Here is a 15,219-nt window from a genome sequence, read left to right on the forward strand (position 1 = left end):
TAAAAACTTAGTATCTATCACTTCCCATTCACATTCCCCTCCAAAACTAACTACTAACTCTATCTATACTTAACTCCCTATGTTCCCCCCTCCCTATTACTATAGCATCATGGTGTATAAAAACCCCAAAAAATAAGTATATTCCCTTCCCCTAGGCAATATAGCCTAATAGTCCTAAAGGGTTGCAATACAAAGAACTCAAAGCGCTAAGGCAAGACAGCGCTAATATAATGTTTTGGGATTAAATCAAGATCCGCTTGATTTATAGCCCTAACCCCATTTTTGTGAGTTAATGCCAATAAACCCATTTTCACCCACAAAACATTGAAAAACCCACTATGATGTCTAACCCGCGCTATTTGCAATAAACACCAATAAACCCACTTTTGCCCCTTACCCAAAGTTTTGATTAAAGCGCGCTTTTCACAAAAAACAAAAGAAATTATTAAAAAATGTCGCCGGTCCCGCCGTATCGTCCTATTACATTGGTTTCCCGTCGACCGTCGGATCTGGGCTTTCCCATCCGACGGCCCATATCAATATCGGGCCGCCCCCGATGTCCGGACTATAGCACCCGAAAAGTGTCAGAGGGTGACGTCAGGGCAGTGCCACGCGTCGCTCCCAGGTTATATCAGGAGGCCGCCTGCCAATACCACCCCCGTACAATAAGCGGTCCGAAATTACCGCTTACCGCTTTGGCTTACCGCCCGCCCATGCCATGCCAAGTCGGCGTCGCGTCAGCGCCCGGCCCGCCATCGCTCCGACCTGTCCGCCACCTCATCAGTCCCCGTGGACCACTCACAGGCCACCACGTCACCCTTCCGTACCCGACCCCACCCGATGACGTCATGCTGACATCATCCAAAAAACGCGCCAAAAGCCCAAAATGCCCATATTTTCGCCAAAATTCGCGTTTTTCTCATATTTTCACCAAAAGAACTATTGAGCTCTCTGCATGTAATTTACGATGTTCTCGCCGCCAACCTGCAGAAATCGATTTTAGAGACCGTGGGCGCCCTCAATTCACCTATATTGCCACCATTTGCCGTCTGCACTAGGTATTTATCCAAGTTTCTCCTCCGCGCCTGGTTTTTTGCATAAATTCACCAACACAAGTGAGGAAAGAGAGGTCAACACTGTAATTACCTGCAAATTCTCGGTGACCACCGTTTATCTCCACACTGTAAGCCCAATTTCACCTGCAAAACTCCCCATTGTGTCCAATTTCCACGAATATACAGTCTGTTTGCGCAGTCGCAAACTACAAGCTCTGCTACACAAATTCACCGGGAAAACGGCCCTTAAGTCCCAGCATTTGCTCATTAAACCTTTTCAGGAGTATTTCAACTTGTTTTTACCATAATTCATCCTGTTTCCTCTGTAAATTGCCTTGCTTCTGCAGAATTCATTGCTCTGTATCATTGTGCCCAGAAGAACAAGTTCAAACACAATTCAAAGCACCAAAAACCATGGAAACACCAGTTGCATTGAATGTTGCACCCCTTAATGCCCCACAAAGAGAGCTAGAGTGGCAGGCCCTGGCTGACAGAGATTACCAAATGGCAGAAGTGCTCTCAATGGACACCAAATATAACATTCAAGTAATCAATGACCTTAAAGCCAAGCATCTCAGTGGTAATGATATCCTAGGGATTTGGGACTCCAATTTGCCCATTTTCAATCTTCCTCAAGTCAATATCCTCCCAGACTTGATACATAGATGCAGTGCCAACTATGACCCCTGTCAGAGGGCTGTCCTCAATTCCTCAGGCTCAGTTTTGTTCCATGTCACCCCTGAGGCCATAAATGAAATGCTACATTTTCAATCTTCAAGGCCATTGACTCCCCTCTCCATCATGGATTTGATAAAGGAAGGAGGTAAGTTGTCCAGTGCCCAAATTGTAAAAATCAATCAGTTGTTCATCCAATCAGGCTCTGAAACTATGAGGTATCCCCCTATTGCAAATGCATACCTAAATGAGCTGGGCAAACTGCTTGTGGATATGATCAGTTATGTCCTGGGATACAGAACATCTAAGCATGTTGATGAAACCATTCTGGCCATGTTGTCCATCTTTTCCCCTGGAAAGCCTCCTGTTGTTCGTTATGATTATGCTGCATACATTGCCAATAAGATTCATGAGCAATTGATGAATCTAGAGAGGGAAAGGATATTCAGATATACTTCTTATATCTATCACCTGTTTCTATTCTATCAGCCTGATAGCTTCCCTATTACTCTCAAGAAGCTTGATGTCCAAGGGAACCCAAGGTCTGTAGTGTTTTGGTCCTCAGTTTTCCATCTGATATGCTTTTCACCATACAACTACTGTGAATTCATTGACCTTTTCATCCATCCAGCCATGTCCTTGCTGTTGAGTGCCCCTCCTCCAAGATTAACAGATGAGATGCAAAGGATTCTCCAGCTCTCAAAAGCCTACAGCATTGGGGATTGGTACTTTTACCAAAACCACACAGTGATCAGGATATATGGCTGTGAGCTAGCCCCATATAGGCTGCCAAGATATGTCCCTATGAGACTCTTTGCCCTAGAGTACTTCAGGCAGTTTGGAAATGCAGACATGGTCCATTTCCACAGCAAAAACAAGAAGGTGCAACTGAAAGTCAGAAATCAGCTAGGCCCATTCATCTATAATAAAAGAGAAGAGGCATGGCAAGAAGCAGACAAGATCCTGCAACGCCTTGGATTGCAAACCAGTTTCCTCTGGATACCCTATGACCCAAATCACTTCATTAGCCTTAGAAGGGTCAAGTATAAATTGGCTAGCTATGATCATGTCAGGCTGCCCCACATTGAAAAATATGCCAATCTGTTAGGATGGAAAGAGGGCACATTAGAAGAAGCAAGTAAAAAAGAGGAAATTCTACAAAAAGAAGTAAGGAATATTGAGAAAGAGGCTGACTTGGAAACTTGTGGCCAGGTTTCCTCCTCTTATCAAGTGCAACTCGGACCAGCTGACTCATCCTCTGCATCCCCCCAGCAGGCAGCTAGAACTACTCCTCAGGTAACCAGCAAAGGCAAAGAGAAAGAGATGGAACAGGAGCAGCCACCCCCTACAGCAGAACAGCAGAAGGAGCAGCCCAAACAACAAGAACAAATGGCTGAAGCTCCCATACCTACAGAGTAGCAGGCTCAATAAAGTGTGCCTCCAAGGCAGGAAACAATAGTGGAGACCTCGGTGCTCCAAACACCACTAAATGAAGAAAGAGGCAAGAAGAGGGATAGAGAGCAAGAGACTCCCCTCACCACATCAACAAATCAACAAGGGGAGAAGAGGCAAAGAATAAATCCCCTTTCTGAAGAAGAGATGCCTATTGGGCAATCCTTGGGTATGGGCCCCCCTAGTATGGAAGCATCTGCCAGTTCCTTTCAGCAGGAACAAGAAAGGACAATTGGAGGAGAGGTCAGCTCCTCAAGCCAGCAGAGGAGGGCAGAGTCCAGTATAAAGCAGCAGTTCATTGACATCAAAAAGAGGAATGAGCCGGTGATACTCCAGTTATATAACCATTTACTCAAAATGGCTCCCACAAACCAACAGAGGCTTATGTTAGCATATGACATAACAGAGGGGAAATGACTATGAGTCATTTCATGCCTACGATGCTACAGCCACAGTCAGCTGCAGACTATATAAGAACTAATCTAGACGTATTGGCAAAAGACATCCACCCAATGGACCAGATAGAGCTTCATAAGCAAACGGGTGAGATGGTCTATTCAACTCTGGCAGACAAGACCTTCCTGGCACACAAGTTACAAAACAGTCTGCATAATACAACTGCCCAACTTGAGTTGGAGAAGGCATCCTCTCAGGCCAAAGACAACAGGATCAGGTCTTTGGAAGATATTATTATAGAGCTTGGGCATGACCCAAAGGATCCCAAAGCTGTACAGGCACTGCTAAAGGAAAGAGATGCAGATATAGCAGCTTTGAGAAAGATGGTAAAAATTCCAGCAACCCTTCACCCACAAACAGAAGAGGTTGCTCAGCAGAGGAAGGACCAGGATGTAGCAACCATGCTGCTAACACTACATAAGCAATTGGTACAAACAGAAGGGAAGCTGGTAGAAACTGAGGCTGCGTTACAGGAGGCACTAAAGCAAAAGGAGGGAGGCCAGAAATCTCAGCCCCCTCAGCAAGTTATAAACCTTGAGGAACCCCCTCAAACTATCACTCCTCCCACAGGACAGACAGCTGAAACAGGTCCAACAACATCACCACCAGCAACAACATCAGAACAGGCTCCAAGCCTTGATATGCAGAAGATGATGAAAGAGATTCAAGTTCTAGAGGCCCAGATGGCAGAGCTGAATGAAGCCAAGGAGAAATTGGCCACAGTGAATGAAAATTATGACAAATCAAAACAAACTGTAGTTGAAAGAACAAGGGAAGTAAGAGCCCTTAGAAGAAGATAAAAGAGCTGGAGAAAGAGCTCTCTCTTGACAAGGTTGTGGCTGAGATTAAGAAAGTCCTGTGGGCCAATATTGGCCAATCAATAACAAATCAATGGCAATACATTGAAACCATTCATGAGCACATGGAGCTCATAAGCAGGGCACATAAGGAAAGCCAAAGAGCAAGGGCATCTCTAGGCACTATGCCTGAGATAGCTAATAGAATGATCAATGTCCTCAATAACCGTACAAGCCCTCAGCTAGCATCAATAGGAATCACCAATAGAACTGACACCATCTTACTGATAAAGAGGGTCCTCACTTTGAGAAATCTGGTGCAGACATTGGATAGAAGGTGCCAGGAAATGCAAACAGAGGTAAACAAGTTTACAGATAAATTCACAGCATTACATAGCAGAGACCTTCCCAGCCTACTAAACAGTGCAGGTAGGTTGCTGTCACATGAGAATTATGCAAAAAGGGTGAATACATTTGCCACTAATTAGATCACTGCAGGATCAAGTACCCCAGAGGAAGCAGGGCCTGCATCTGGGCAGAGCCTCTATGAGAAAATAGAAAATTTTTTTTTTTATCATGAATGAAATCAGACATCTGTTTGAAGTGCCTCCTAATTACTTTAAATATATTGAGGCAGATGAAACACTAGGCACAATTTTGAGACATCAGTTGCCTACACAGGAATGGTGGACCAGCATGATACAGACATTGCTATAAACAAACAGGTCTTCATCAAATTTTTACATCAAAATACAAATCAACAGGTTCAGATAGTTGACATACTTACTATCACTAGAAAAGAGTGGACTGAGCCAACTCAGCAAACCAATTCGGCCACTAAAGCAGCACTGGCAGATGTGGATGACAGGGCCGAGAAAGCTACAGCACGACAGAACCATAAAAGCATATCATTCAGAATTAATGCAGAGCGCTCAGCTGACTCAGTGACCTCCAAAAGTCAAAAAGATTTCTGACAGAACTAAAGGGTATTCATTGTAAATTTAAGACAGCATTAACTTTCTTATCTTCTATTCTGAAAGTTGGTGAACGCAGTTATTGAGCAACTGACTCAGCGTTCAGATATTTTATAAAAACCGATTGTATATATATCCCCTCGCACAAGCTTGCAGGGGTTGTTGATTTTCTCTTCTAAAGAACCTATGATGTAAAATTTCAGAGTTTTAATACAGGGAGCTAATGGAATTTCCAAAGTTCTGAGTTATTTTGATGCGTTGTGGTGTGATTGCTTACTACTACAGGATTCCTGCATATTTCATGGCACACTTAGTTTCTTTAACCTTTTTGTTATGTGTTTCATTCTATCATAATCCATTCATGCTCTATATTTCACAGTTTAATAGCACAGAAAAAGAATAGTCTCAGGATTTGTTCATTGAATACCCTGAACTCAATCTATGCTGTTATGAATGTTTTCCTCTAAGTATTAGTTATGGAAGTGTAATTCTTAATTGCTGCACCTTCAGACTAAAACTTCACAGTGACTATTGTTCAGGAATTCAAACCTGCTCCTGGGTGATATATCTCTTTCTCACATCACCAGCTTAGTGAAAAACTCTTAGTTGCCTTTCACTGGCTAATCATATTTCATTATCACAATTTTAAGTTTGTTTCATGATATATTTAAAATGGCCCTGCAGTTTTAGAAATCTTACTCAACAACTCAAACAAACCATAATCACAGACTCCATCGCCCAATGGACTAAAACTCTTTGAAGTCTCATCTTAGCTACTGGAAGACATCATTCAACCAAAATTTAAATCAAAACCCATACCTCATAACTAGCCTAAGATCCTCAAGAACAAAGTTAAAAACTAAAAGAGAGAGCCCTCTCTGATTATAGGTTGGCTAGAACCTGTAATCCAAAGCTTGGTTAGTGGTTACCCCGGCCGTATTCCCTCAGGAGTCAAAGGGAACAACCTAGGTGTTAACAATATGTACATAAGGAAGTTCCAGAAAATTTTGAAAAACAGTAAAGGAACTTCACCATCATTTTTGTTGCTTCATTTCAGTTTGTCAGAAATTGCAAAAGAAAACTTGGGAGAAGAAAACATAAGACCAAACATCCAAGAAGACTATCCAAAACAGATGTATAGTTGTTTGAAATCAGTTCAGCAATAATGTGTATATTTTACATGATCCTTTTGTACAGTTTTTTACTTACAGCAAAGGAAGATTTCAGAGTGCAGCAAGAATTGTACATAAGGCCATCTGACCTGTTATTCTTGACTTTTCACCAGGAAAAGCCATCCCCAAGTGGAGCCAGTGTTATGCTCCTATACCAATACGTGTCATATTTCATGATTGACTTGATTAGCTCTGCAATATGTACATACCTTTTCTTGCTGCAAAGGTTTTCCATATTCTTAAAGAATCAAAAAATTTAAAAAATGAAAAGAGGGTATACCCTAAAACAAAATCAAAGGGTAAAAAGAATAAGATGGTCAGGAAAAAGAAAAGAAATGAACCCCAAATAAAAAGGACCAGGAAAGTGTGCAAGTCCAAATGCCACTACTACTTCATTTTTTGTAAATAAAGTATCATGGGCAGTTTGTTGAACTTTATGATGTAGTTGATGAATGGCCAAATAGCCTGATCTTGGCCAATTCGTGTCTGAATTTACCAGTTTTAGATATAGAGAATAAAATCTATCCAAACTTTTTAATCTTGGCAGATAAGTAGGTAGATAGAGAAGCAAAGGAGCTCAACTGTTTAATATGAGCCCTTGGGAGAAATAAGGGCAGATTTAGGTAGGATTATCATGCAGAGAAAAGAAAATGGATGAGGATTTGCCAGTCCAAGTGCACCCAAAGAAAAAGAAGAAAAGATGTTAGGTACACGAGGTTGGGTAGGTAGTTTTGATATTGTAGAAGGAAACTTGGTGAGTGACTTGGTCTCTCAGAGTGATAATCTACCTCTATCACAGGTACTATGGCAAAAGCATGACTAACTCCCCTCCATCCTTTCCCTAAATCACTTACTAATCTCCCCCTAGAGATATTGAGATATGCTCAAAATCCCCTACTCATTCCGTCTCATTATTGCCTCAGTAAACTTCCATTTTACTTATGAAAATGGTTATCTTCTATGTATTGACCCCTTCTCTTCCCTTTGGGCCTAAGTTTTTGTGTAAAAATTCTAAAAAACATTTAAACTTAGCACTTGCTTTCATTTGTCATATTAACACTAATTTGTATAATATAATTCCCCTGAAAAGATACCCTATCCCGTACTATATATAATATAATCCCCCCACTACTGTATTACTCCCGCCCCGGCTAAACTATAGCCATATATCATTGTTTTAATGGAATTATAGGTTTATTTCAAACCTTATAAGAACCATTCCCCACGCACAAGAAGGATTAATTAACACTTGGTTAATTAATAACTAAACCCACCCCGTAACCAATGAACGTCACCCTGATATGATTTAATAACATTTATTGCGTCGGGCCCTCGCGCCGTAACCCTCTGTCATTTCCGTTGAGCGTCAACCGTCAGATCAATGGTCCCAGATCCGATGGTCGAGATCTGTATCGCAACCCCCTCTGCCGTTGCACTTTAACGTCCGGGGAGCTGGTGGTATCACGCCCGTACCATGGACGCGTGTCGATCGCCCGCGCTGCTCGCGGCCACCCCATCCGAAACCACTTGAGCCGATAAGGAGTGTGGGCCAAAACCACTTACCGCCCTCCCGCTGTCTCCTTGCTGACATCACTGCCACGTCACCATTCCGTACCCTCTGCTAAATGACAAACTGTCCTGTCATGCTGACGTGAGCTACACAATAAATGCCAAAAAGTCCCGCCAAAGCCAAAATTTTGTTAAAACCACAATAAAATGTCATTTTCATCCATTTTTGATGCGCATTGTTTTCATGCAAGATACATCCAGGTTGATTGCAAATCACGTCCAGTCTGCCACCTACCCAAAAAACTCCAGCATCTTGCTCTGCAGCTCGCCCTGCAACCTGTGAATTACACGGTTTGCCTTTAAAAACAGGTATTTACCCCAATTCGCTTCCCAAATCGGTAATTTCGTTTTTTCTCTGTGAATTCTACCCAAAAAGAGCCAAATTCAAGTAAAATCAGTTCGTAGCTGCCATACCAGGACACCCAAAACAGCTGTTTTACCCATTTTTCCATAGAAGTCAGAAATTTTGGTTTGAAAACACAAGAACCAAACATGGAAGGTCCCACAGCCCTGAACGTTGCACCCCTCAACACACCCCATAAGGACTTGAATTATTTGTCTTTAGCTGACAGATATTTCCAATTAAAAGACCCATCTAGTGACGGAAATCATCTTCAGACCTTCTGCCAGATAAGGGATAGCCATTTAAGCAACTCTGAAATTTTTGCACTGTGGGAATCAAACCTTCCCATGTATTTCCTGCCCTTAGTCCATATCTTCCCAGACATCATTCACCTGTGCTGTGCCAATTATGAACATGTTCATAGAGCTGTTATGTCTCCTTCCAACACTGTCCTTTTTTACATAACTGTTGAATCCATCAATGAGATGATACATTTCCATTCCACTGAACCCCTCGCTCGTCTTTCCATGGGAATTTTGCTTGAAAATGCCTCTCAATTGACCAACTCAGAAATAACTCATATTGCCCAGATATTCATGAAACCAAACGGTCAACCCCAACGCCCACCTCCCTATTTGCATGTCTATTTCAATGAGACTGGAAAACTCATTCTTGACATGATATCCTTGATTTTAGGATTTAGGTCTAGTGAATATGTGGATGATATCACCCTGGTTCTGTTATCTATCTTTACTCCTGGACAACCCCCTGCTGTCAAGTATGACTATGCCACTTTCATTGCTGACAAAATCCATACTCAATTCATGAATTTGGAAAGGGAAGGAGTGTTTAAATATACATCTTTCATATACCATCTACTGTTATATTATCACCTAGACAGTTTCCCATTTCCCATCAGGAAATTAGACTCAAAAGGGAATCGAAGGTCTGTAATTTTTTGGAGCTCAGCCTTCCATAACTATGACTCCCCTTATACCTATAGTGAATTCATTGATTTGTTTGTACACCCAGCCTCCACTCTGTTGATAGGAGCTCCTCCCCCTAGAATTTCTAGTGATATGAGGAAAATTTTACAGCTATCTAAACAGTATAGGATAGGTGACTGGTACCTCTACCAGAATCACACTGAAATTAGAATATATGGATGTGAATTATGCCCATTCAAGTTGCCTAGGTATGTGCCTATGAGGCTATTTGCATTAGAATATTTCAGGCAGCTCATCTGTTCAGACTTAACCCACTTTTGTAATGTAAAGAAGAAGGCGCAGCTGAGAATCAAAAACCAGTTGGGCCCTTATGTCATCCATTCTAGGGATGCATGGAAAGATGCTGAGAACATATTAGAAAACCACCTTAAATTCAAGAAGAGTTTTGAGTGGGTACCATATGACCCAAATAGTTTTATAAGTGACAGAAGAGTAAGAAACAGGCTGTCAGTTTATGTTCATCATAGCATCCCAGAAATAGAACAATATGCAAATCAGGATGAATGGATAGAAGGGACCTTAATTGAAGAAATTAGTGAGCAAGAAAAGATGGAAAAAGCTATGAAAAATCTTGAAAAGACCCTTGACCTGGACTCTTTTGGACAGGTATCTCTCAAGTGGCCTCAACAAACAAGAGTTTGGATATCCTCTACTGGAACTTCTCAGTAGCCTGCATAGAGAACCAGCACATCAGTCACAGGGACCTCAAAGGGCAAAGAGGTGGAAACAACAGAACAACCAATCATGACCGATCAGCCAGGGGGGTCCAAAGAGCATGAACAAGTACAAATTCCTCCTACCCAATCTAAAGCACCAGAAATTCCAGCACTATAAACTCCTCTAAATGAGGAAAGAAGCAAGAAGAGAGACAGGGAAGACCCCACACCTATCAGTGGACCTGCAAAACAGCCGGGTGCAAAGAGGCAAAGATTGAATCCTCTATCAGAGGATGAAATTATCGAGGAAACCACTGACAGTCTAAGAGGTGAGCAGGTAACTAGCCAGCAGACTTCCCCAGTGATAGAGACATCAACTAGCTCACACAGGCAGGAGATGGAAAGGCAGCAAAGTGTGGAAGTTTCATCCACTAGGCCACAATGCAAACAGGCCTTGGACATCAAAAGGACATTCACTAAGATAAAGGCCAGGAACGATCCACTAAGGCTTCAAATTTACAACCAGTATATTAAGATGGCCCCCACAAAACAACAAAGATTAATGTCAGCATATGACATAAAAGAAGGAAAGATGATAATGAGTTACTTTAAGCCCAAGGTGCAACAACCACAATCAACAGTTGACTACATCAGCACAAATCTGGACGTCTTAGCCAAGGATATTCATCCCTTGGACCAGATTGAGCTTCATAAACAGACTGGAGAAATGGTATACTCCACACTGGCTGATAAAGCTATGTTAGCTCATAAATTACAAGACTCCTTGAATAATACCTCTGCTCAATTAGATTTAGAGAAATATTCTTCTCTAGCAAAGGACAATAGGATCAAATCCTTGGAGGAAATTATCATTGAACTGGGACATGATCCCAAAGATGCCAAAGGCATAAGGGCACTGATGAAGAAAAAGGAAGAGGACATTGCTGCCCTAAGAAAACAGCTAAAACTGCCTCCTTCCATGCACCCACAGACTGCAAAAGTTGTACAGCAGAAATCCGAAGAGGATATGATGGACCTACTTATGAAACTCAATGAAAGATTAATCGACACTGAACAGGCACTGGAAAAAGCGCTAAAGGAAAAGCAGGGAGAGTCGACCTCCTAGCCACCTGAAGAAATCCATGTAGTCACTACTGCCCCCTCCACACTTATAACAACATTGCCTCCCACTGTCCCGGCATCAACAACAAAGGTCATCACAGGTACATCAGCAACAGCAGCAGCACCAGGCAGCAGTACCAATATGAGTACAGAAGAACTGATAAGAGCCATGGAAGAATTAAAACTACAAGTGTCAGAATTGAAACTGGTGAAGGAGCAATTGGCAAAGGTGGAAAAGAATTATGACAAATCCAAGATGAATGTGGCAAAGAAAACAAGGGAGGTCAAAACATTAGAGAACAAAGTGAGAGCATTAGAAAAAGATCTCTCTCTGGATAAACCTCTAGCAAAAATCAGAGGAATTTTGTGGACCACCATCAATCAATCCCTTAGTAATGTGTGGAGGTCTATCCAAGTCATTTATGAGCAGATTGACTTGATAAGAGCGGCCCAAGTGGAGATTCAAAAGACAAGAGCTTTATTGGGACAGATGCCTGAAAATGCTAACCAGTTGATACATTTTTTGAACACCAAGACCAGCGAAGAACTATAAGCACTAGAAATGAGAGACAAAACATGCACCATTCTAGAAATTAAGAGAGTTCTAACCATGAGAACCCTAATGCAAAATTTGGAAAGGAGATGCTAGGACATGCAGGTAGAGATTAATTCTTTCACAGAAAAGTTTGCAGTCTTGCATAAAAAAAGGTTTGCCAAGTCCTTTGGGAAGTAATGATCGTCTGATGAAACACAAAGACTATGTACATAAATTGAATAAATATGTTGCTGATCAAATCACTTCATCAACGAGTGCTTTAGGAGAAAAAGCACTTCCATCTAGCCAGGTCCTCTACGGCAGCCTGGAAAATTTATTCTACATTGAGCACGAGGTGAAGCATCTGTTCACCATCCCACCTAATTTCTTCAGATACACAGAGACTAATGAAACTTTAAGGAAGCTTCAGAGACATAAATTACCAGGACTGGAGTGGTGGAAAAGTATGTTAGAAATTATATAAACTTATCTTTGGTACCTTGGTGAATTGAAAATTTTAGACCATTTACCATAATGCGGAAGACAGAAATAAATGAGAGTCATACCGGTCAAAGTATATCAGATCAGGGCTAAGGAATATCCAGGCAACAACGGAGCAGCCAGTACGGAATATCAGTGGAGGACAGCTGCAAACCGACTTACAGAACCTACCTCCGGTACATTCAATAAAGAGGGAGCGGCCAGCACAGCGTCAATTTATTGTTTCCCTGTTTCCGAGACTGTTCATCTCTATCTTTTGTAAAAGAAGCATTAATCATCACTAGATATTATCTCCTTCAGATATTTTGTAAGATATTTTGATATTTTGTATAAATACCCCCCCAAACGAAGTATTTGGGGTTGGTGGGTGTTCATAGTTTTTTACTGTAATACTGAAATTTTTTGGAATAAAAAGTTGTTGGAACCATTTTTTGTCAAGCTCACTGGATGAGGAATTGATGCTAAGGACCTGTTACAGAATTCTTGAATCATTTTATGGATCAATAAGTCCCTTCTAACTTGTGTTTTATAGTTTCTACGTTTATTATTTCATCTATGTTTCATGATCTCAATAGTAGAGAAAAGGAATAATATAGAATTTGCTTAACTGCACTCTGTCTTCAATCTTTATTATTTTCTATGTTTTCTTCAGAATTAGTATAAGCAGTGAATTCTTAATTGCTCCTGTTTCCCCTGATTTTTTCATCTTGACTATTTGCTAAAGAATTCTTAATAGCTCCTTAGCAGTATTCAGCCATTTTCCCTCTGTCAAATATGATGAAGGATTCTTAACTGCCCTTCACCCACTTTACTCCATTCCATCTGGTTTCAGCCTTTAAATTGTTCCACGTTTGAGTACCTTGCTCTATGATACCATCTTCTGTTTAGAAACTGAATCCAGGAAGCTATCCTTCTTTGACTCCATCATGCCCAATGGACTGAAACTTTTCAGGTCTACCTCACTATTCTATTGAATACTTCCAACCAAACTCAAAACAAAACCCTTGTACTTCATAACTAGCCTAACACACTTCAAAACAAAGCTAAATCACAAAGAGAGAGCCCTCTCTAGATGCAGATGGGTTAGAATCTGCATCTAAAAGCTTGGTCTATGGTTACCTTGGCCGTATTCCCTTTCTTACAACTTTTGTGAACACCCTGAGTGATAACAGTTCGCACACCCAAAAATTTACAGGAGGACAAATTTATTTAGTATCACTTGGTTGGTTGTATGGTCTTCAATGGGAAAATGTTTCCAAGGGTATACTTCACAACTCCAAATATTCATAATGATGAAAATCTGACAATAACCATAATTCATGATGTTCTTTCTCATTGATCTAGTAATCTTCCTGAAGTTTTGTATCTACAATTGGAAAAGACTTGTCTTGAAAACAAAAAACATATTGTTTTTAGATATCTAAACATGCTTGTTGAATTGAGAAATTTTCAAAAGGTAAAGGTTGGTTTCCTTCTTGTTGGGCACAATCATGACCATATTGATCAGATGTTCAGTCATTTTTCAGTCACATTGAGGAAGGAAGTTGGGAGCTTGCCATCATTAATTAAATGTATTAAGAAATCATACATGTGAGAGCCTACTTTTGATGTTTTGGAAGAAACTACTAACATGCGAAGATTTATTCTGGGATCGCATGTTGAGGAGAAATGCATTAAACAACTTAATGACATTAGCTTCCAACATCAATTTCGTATCCAAAAAAATTATGGGAAAAACTAATATGGGGCAAGAAGTATTCAACTACTGCAGAATGGGCACCCTCATCAGGTTTGGAATTTTTGAATATCATTCCAGATCATCCAATATTTGCATCAAATATATTGTTATTACAATCAGTTGCTGAAGTTCATAATGCACGCAGGAATAATAGAGATAAAAATTATTTTGATTGCCTAGAAGAAATTGTTGAAAATGGCAACAATGGCAACAAGAAATGCTAAAAATAGAAGTGATAAAAATAGCACTGCTATAAATAGCAGTTCAGGTACCAATGTTGGACATAGCAGCAAGGAATGAAAAATGGAAGTGCTATAAATACCATTTCTAAAAATAGAAATTCGAGATAGATTCCTATTTTACTTAGTCCCTGAACTAAAATAGAGAAGTAAAAATTTGAATTTGATATTAGCAGTTGTTTGTAAAATAATTAATTAATTCATCTTGAGTTAATTAGTTAAGGAAAATCAAACGTGAAGTCTATGCGGGGACATGCAACAGTTTCTCCATTAATTGAGGAATTTATCCATCAGTTAAAGATATAAGGATGAGTTGTAATATTGAGTTGTAATTAGTTGGCTCAGTTAACTGAGTCAGGTCCAGTTAGATTAATTCAAACAGTTTTTTCAATTAATTGTGAGTTCAGTTAGTTAATTCTTGCATGCATGTAACTGCTACACTTCAGATAACTGAATATTCTCTCATAAATAACTCATGCATGTCAGTTCAGTCAGAGACCCAGTTGAGGTTAGTGAGTGTGTGAAGAGGCCAATTCAAACAGGTGGCAGCACTGGACCCCAAGGAAGACTACGCAAGGAAATAGGAGGCTTGGAGGGCAGAGGAGAAGGTTGTGAGAGCCTTTGACTGTCTATGAGTAGCATTGTTTGATTGCAGAGAGAGAAGGAAAGCTTGAGAGCTGATTCTTTTTGTAACTTGAACAAGATTTCCACTTGTATGATAATACAGATATTGGGGTTTTAGGTTGAGGCTTTCCTCGGGTTATGTCTTCTATGTTATGTATGATTGATTTCTCATTCTCAATTATATGTGTTCTCATTGATCTTGCTTATATTTGATTAAGCTTCCACAAAGTTTGTTGTAGAAGTAGATCTTGTATTTTGCTTTAGTATATTGCATAATCTGTTGATCTACAGTGGGAATTTCTAC

This window comes from Pinus tabuliformis, chromosome 5_1, assembly GCF_031772625.1.
Source record: "Pinus tabuliformis cultivar Carrire ecotype Pingquan chromosome 5_1, CPIR1, whole genome shotgun sequence".
Classification (NCBI taxonomy): Eukaryota; Viridiplantae; Streptophyta; class Pinopsida; order Pinales; family Pinaceae; genus Pinus; species Pinus tabuliformis.